Genomic DNA, 6,987 nt, shown 5'->3' with positions numbered 1-6,987 from the left:
CATGAATCTTGTACAAACTATTCCAGAATACAGATGAGACAGCTCTTTTTCTAAGGCACGTTTTCTGAGACCAGATAATCACAATTCCAAAACCTGACAAGGACATTACAAGGAAGATAATTACAGACCAATCTTTTGTAAAAAAATAGATGTAACCATCTTTAACAAAATAGTAGGCAATTGAATCTAGTGACAAATAAATTGAGCTTATTCTAGGAATGCAAGTTTGGTTTAACATTTAAAAATTAATCCAACCATATTGATATAAAAAAGGGGAAAGGTTATATGAATATCTTAATAGATGCAGAGGAATAATTTGACAAAATTTATTTCTCCCTCATTTATTATATATTAAAAGAACTCTTTGCAAATGCAGAATAAAAGGGAACTTTCTTAGACAAATAAAAAATTATATTCTCACCCTTCCTGGCAAACTTCATACCCAATGGTGAAATATTAAAAACTTTTCTCCTAAGTTTGGAAATGAGACAAGAATGCCAGCTATTTGTACTTAATATTTTATTAGAGGTCCTCACCATTGCAATATAATTTTTAAAAAAGTATTGGGACTTTAAAAGAAGAAAAAAATGCTGTCTTTTATTTGTAGACAGCATGATTATATTTCAAGAAAATTCAAAAGACACTATAAACTATTTAAACTAAAAATAAATATGCAATGCTGCTAGATACAGGTCACTATTTAAGAGTCAACTATATTTCTATGTATCATTCACAAACAAGTAAAAAATTATATTTTAAAGCATACTATTTACAATAGTATCAAAATATAAACTACATAGAAATAACTCTAACAAAAGATTTGCAGTGCCCTAACATTGAAGACTAAATCATCCTTCAGAGAAATTAAATATATAAATAAACTTAGAAATAAAACTTTTAACATTTAGAAAACTGAATATTGTAAAGGTGTCAATTCTTCCCAAATTATCTATAAATTAACACAATCCCAATCAAAACTCTAGCAAGATTTTTTGGAGAAATTGACAAGCTGAGTCTAAAATTCACATGGATTCAAATTCAAAGGGCCAAGTCTATCTAAGGCAACTGAAACAGAAGAGCAAAGCTGGAAGATTCATTCTACCTGAGAACAAAACCCCTGATAAGCTATAGTAATGAGAACTTATGGGATTGGTACAAATTTATACAAACTAACCGGTGACCTAAATTAGAGAGCCTACACAGGAATGGTCACCTGGTTCATGACAGAGGTGGCAAGGCAATTGGTAAGAGAACAGTTTTTTCAAAAGATGTTGCTGGATTAATTGGTATGTGAAAAAAATATCTGAACTCTTACCTATACTCAAAAATTTCATTCCAGATGGATCACCAATCTAAATGTGAAAATAAAACAATAAAGCTTTTAGAGGAGAATGTAGAAGACATCTTCATGGCCTTGGAGTAGGTAGAGATTTCTTAAACAACATATAAGACCTTAACTATAGAGAAAAAAATCCCCATATGTATATCTGACAAAAGATTCACATCTAACATGTGTACAAACTTTTACTAATCAATACAAATTAGACAACTCAAGGGAAAAATGGCAAAAAGATTTGAACAAACACTTCACAAGAGCATATGCAAATATCCAGAAAACATGAAAATGTGCTTCAACTTCATTGGCCACTAGGAACTTTGAAATTAAACCATAATGAGATTAGTATTACCAGATTGGCTAAATTAAAGTCAGAAAATTCCAAGATTTGGAGAGGAAGTATAGCATTTGGAATTCTTATATCAATACACCACTGGTATTTTAGTAAAGTGGTATAACATTTTGGAATACCATGAGGCAGTGCTACCAAAACTAGAAGGGGTACATGCAACAGGATTTCAGTTCCATGAAGCACACAAAGGCGGGCCTAATCCACAATGTTGGAAGTCAGGGTGGTGGTTACCGCAGCGGTGCAGGGGTCAAGGTGACAGGAATATGAATGGGCATTCTGGGGATTAGAGAACTGTTCTGTTTCTTGATCTGGATGCTGACCATATAAGTGTATCTGGATGTGAAAATTCATTAGGATTTGCATTTATGATATGAAATGAAAGTAGAAGGTAGAGACTGAAGAACACTACTTATTTTTGTTATAAAAACAATGTTCCAAAGAACCTATCTTTTTATACCGCCTTGTGATCTTAGCCATAAGTCGCCTAATAACATACACATCTTAGCAGAACCTAGAAAATGCTTCCTGTACCATTGTTATAGGGGGCTAGTGCTGGGAGGGAATCCGTCTTTTTTTCCCAATCAGAAGAATTATTTCCTTAGCCTATATTTTATTTTGAAGTTCAGTTCTCTCCTGCCTACAGTTATAAGTTTTTTTCCTTTTTCGCTCTGCCTCTAAAAACAAACATAGTTTTCACCTAAAATAGTGGAATAAAATTGCCTATGTATTCTGGGTCCTAGAAAACAGACCCTATTTTGACAGAACATCAGTTCCATAATTTATTCTTCACATATTACATAATTCAAACTCATTATCTAACAATCCCCCTCTCTAACTGCATCTTTCTCTGTATATTTTGTTCCATAGCAACGTGCTTTCTAGCTCTCCCACAACCACTTCACTGAGGGGAGATGTCTCAAAGGTTTCTCTTCACATTACAAACTACCAAGGAAGAAAAGGGCTTGAAGCTTTGTGAATATTAGATACTTAGAACCTTCTAACATAGCTGTCATTCATTGCACATTCAACAGTTTGTTTCTGAGGGCCCTTAGGGTGCCAGGCAATGACACTAGACACTAGAATTACAGTGGAATAGTGGTTAAGCATGAAGGCTCTGAGTTTAGGGAGCCTGAGTTCAATTCCTAGGTACATCATTGACTCTGTCTCTAAAAATGGTCTGCTTATGCCCTGACCAGTATGGCTCAGCTGGTTGGGCATTTTCCCACAAAACAAAAGGTCACAGTTTCAATTCCTGGTCAGGGCACATGCCTGGGTTGCAGGTTCTGTACCCAATCAGGGTGTGTTGGAAAAGCAACCCATCAAAGTTTCTCTCTCACATCACTGTTTCTCTCCCTCTTTTCTCCCTCCCTTCCCCTCCTAATAATAATAATAATAATAATAATAATAATAATAATAAAATAATACAATCTTAAAAAATAAAAATGGTCTGTTTACCCCTCTGACTCGCTTTACTCACTTATGAAATAGTGGTATTAGTAATGCCTTTCTCCTAGCATTGTTAGGAAGGTTAAGTAGCATATTACATGAAAATCACTGAGAAACATCCTTGGCACATGGTACATGTCAGCTTTTATTCCCAGAAGAGATGATACAATATTTGCCAGACTGCCTATTGACAAACTTCACTGCTACTGGGACTGCCTGCTGTTCTCTGCCCTAGCTACCCATCCATGCTAGCAAGGAAATGACAAACTCATTAACTGAACTAGCAGCTAGTTGTCACACTGAAAAGTCCTTGGCTTAGGGCATCATGGATCATGCATTTTACATATGAGGACACATAAGCCCAGATACACTGGCCAGCTTGAACTGAATCTCACACAGATAAGTTAGGGGGTAAAGTTGGTATCAGAACTTGTGTCTCCCCATTCCTAGCTCAGGCCCTTGGCTGGAAAAACCTACAGACTGGAAAACTGGCCATTCTCTCTTCTGGCTCACATTTGACACCACCAAGGGAAGCAAATCAGTCACACTCCTCCTCATTGGTGGGGGTGGGATATAGGGGGCACCTTGCTGTATGTTGTCTATTTTCAGCCTCTGTATATGGCCTGCTCCCTGCAGGCTCACTGGGGCTAACAGACTGCTGTGGGATTTAAAGCACTCTCCATGTTGCTTGGTAGTTGCCATGCCAACAAAATTTAACGGAAATTGGGTTTTCTAGTAGATTATTTTAGTGGCGGCTTTAAAGCCAGATTACAGTTCCAACTCTGAAGCTTAAATGATGCAAGTGATTAGTACTGGTCTATAGTAGGTGCCCCATAATACTTGCTAAAAAACAGGATGAATACATGAATGCAGTTAGTTGCACTAGGGAGCTGAAGATGTAGCAGCAGAGAACTGATCTGCTACTTAAAGTCAGTATTTAGAATCAGTCTGGAGCAAGTTTACTCATATCCTCCCTGAATTTTCATAATTAGCTGACACTCTGTGTGTAAACTGATTTATCTGATTCCAAAAGACTGCCTGTGATCTTCAGGACATTTATGAGCTCTGCAACCCAGGGGTCCCGGCTGCACACAGCTGCATGCTGCAGACATGGAAAAGGTAGCAGGAATCTGACCAGGGAAACTTGCAGGTCTTTAACAGGGGCAGGGAACTTGTGCACATCTGAGAGGGTCAGTGCTCAGTACTTCTAAGGATGCATTTTTGCAAATATAATCACCATATTTAATGAACACATTTGTTTAAATAACCTGTTTCAAGCAACCTATGTTTGAAAGGCCCATCTCTAGCCACAGTGAGTGAATATTATCAGATAAGCAGACAGTCAGGGGAGCTCATAAATCTCTGTTCAGTTCCCAGGTCTCTTAGCAAGTATTCTCTGAAAATCCCGACTGACAAGTTCTTTCCCTTCTCAAGAAAATCTACTTTCTCTATTAATCTCTTGGCCTTCCTCTCTCCCTCCTTCTTCCCTTCCTATTTCTGACCTTGTCTTCCTCCCTTCCTGCCTATTCATCCATTCTACTTCCCATTCTCTTTTGCTCTCTCCCTCCCTCCTTCCTTCCAGTGGCAGCAAAAAAAGCAGTCTTTTGGAGTCAAAATTAGATTCAAATTCTTACTGTCTCTGATGCCTATTTGTGGTGTGACATTCCGCAACTTTCATTACATCTCAAGCAGGATTTTTTTTTTTTTTTTTTTTTGTGCACAAGGCACTACTAGTGTCTGTTTTGGATGGTTATGGCAACAGTGGAGTGTTTCTCAAACTTTCAGTGGGCATGAGTCACCTAGGGAGATAGGCAAAAATTCGGATTCTCAAGATCCATACCCCTAGACTCTAATCGATTAGGTCAGAGTCCCAGGTATTTTAACAAGGTTCTGAAACAGAGAAGTCAGCATTCTGCTGCTTATCACTACCAGAACCAGGAAGTAGAGATAAGGATTGAATTTTTATGGGCACTTTATTCAGATGCTGGTGATCTGCAAAAAATGATGGGTTGCATATCCTCAAAAAAAAACTGTCTTAACATCTCATTTCAAGCCGACCTTTTTTTATAGGAAGAAGGAAATGGTAGGCAAGGGGTTTGAAAAAAGGTTAATCAGATAAGAATTTCAGTCCAGTGGCAATTTCCCTAGTATTTCTTTATCTGCTGACCAAACCATTCTTTATCTGTGTCAAGGACATCCCCTCCTTGGAACACAAGGGCTCAGACATTGTCTCCATCCCTTGCAGACGCCCTGGGCACAAAGGTTGAATTGCTAGTTGACCACCTAGAATTGAGTAGGTCAGCATTTCCCTTCCTTGTATAACAGCTTTCCAAACGCATTCCTCACTGAAGCCTGTCATCTATGACTGAAGGTAAGACCTTTAACTGTTGGGTTCCTCTATCAGTTCTGGACTTCAAGGGTCTTACTTTTAGAAACACTGTATATGCATGTAAATGCTTAGAAATCTCATTCAAAAATGAGATTTGTTGGAAATATTCAGAAGGTGGGAGCCATGATCATTATTAATTCAGTAAACATTTATTGAACATCTACTATGTATCAGGCATGATACCAGGCTCTATAGTTATGTCTCACTTAATTTCTTTTACAGGGAATTAATTTGTCTTCTATGTATGCCTTGCCTCATCCCATTACGTGTAAGTTCCTAAAGGGCAGGATGAAGCACTTTAATGTATCAGAGAAGAACATAAATGTTAGAAGTCATGAATTCTCTTTATTATTTATATGATTTTAGACAAGTCATTTTATCATTCAGGACTTTATTTTCTTCATCAAAAATTGGAAAGGCACTGAGCATAGTGGTTAAAAGTCCAAAAGTTTAGAGTGCTGACCCTAATGCTTTCTAAGTATGTGATCTCAGGAAAGCAGCTTAACTTCTTTGTGCTTTAGCTTCCTTTTACATGGAAAGGGGATTCATTTGTTCAACATTCATTCCTTCAATAAATACTTGTTGAGGACTTTCTACGTGACCAACACTGTGCTAGGTACTAAGAACACATTGGAGAGTGAGACAGATATGGTTCCTGACTCATGTAGCTTACAATTTAATAATGGACAAAAATATTAAATAGGTAACTACACAAATAACTAATTCCACTGTAGTGAATTCTGTTCCGAGAAATTTAACTAGTAGGAGCTAACCTAGTCTGGGGGAATCATAGAAGATCTCCTGGGATAGGGAAGATTGGGCCCTGAGGGATGAGGAGGCATTGCCCAGAAAAAGAAGGACCTGAGATTAGAAGAAGCTGGGCTCTTTTGAAGAAGTAAAGGGATACCCATGTGCCAAACACTGAGTGCACAAGGTCCCCCTCACACCTCACAGGTGTGGAGAGAATTGAGATAATAAAGTGCTTAGCACAGTGCCCAGCACCAAGAAGCATAATAATCATGGAGATAACACATCAGGTTTGTTGTAGACAATGTATGAAGAAGTACTGCGTAGTTTCTCAAATTATACCATTCATCAGAATCACCTGGAGGGCTTTTGAAACCACAGATTGCTTAGTCTGACCTCCACAGTTTCTGATTCAGTAGGTCTGGCTTGAGGTAGATAATCTGTAATTCTAATCTAACAAATTGCTAGATTATACTCATGCTACTGGTGTGTGTGTGGAGGGGGGTAAGATGAGGGGATTTGGGATTTGAGAACAACTAGTGTAAATTGTGAGGTCCTAAATGCCTGTCAATCAAAGTTGAATCTCCCACAATGGTCAGCTCTAGACCTTGTACAAAACAACCTCTCCATAATTATTTGATAATACATATTCTTTATATTTTTAGAGTGAGAAAAGGCATTCAAAAATCCACACCCTTTCATTTATACAGTAGAGGA

This window comes from Phyllostomus discolor, chromosome 5 (genome assembly GCF_004126475.2).
Source record: "Phyllostomus discolor isolate MPI-MPIP mPhyDis1 chromosome 5, mPhyDis1.pri.v3, whole genome shotgun sequence".
NCBI classification, from domain to species: domain Eukaryota; kingdom Metazoa; phylum Chordata; class Mammalia; order Chiroptera; family Phyllostomidae; genus Phyllostomus; species Phyllostomus discolor.
Note: the sequence above shows the minus strand (reverse complement) of the source record.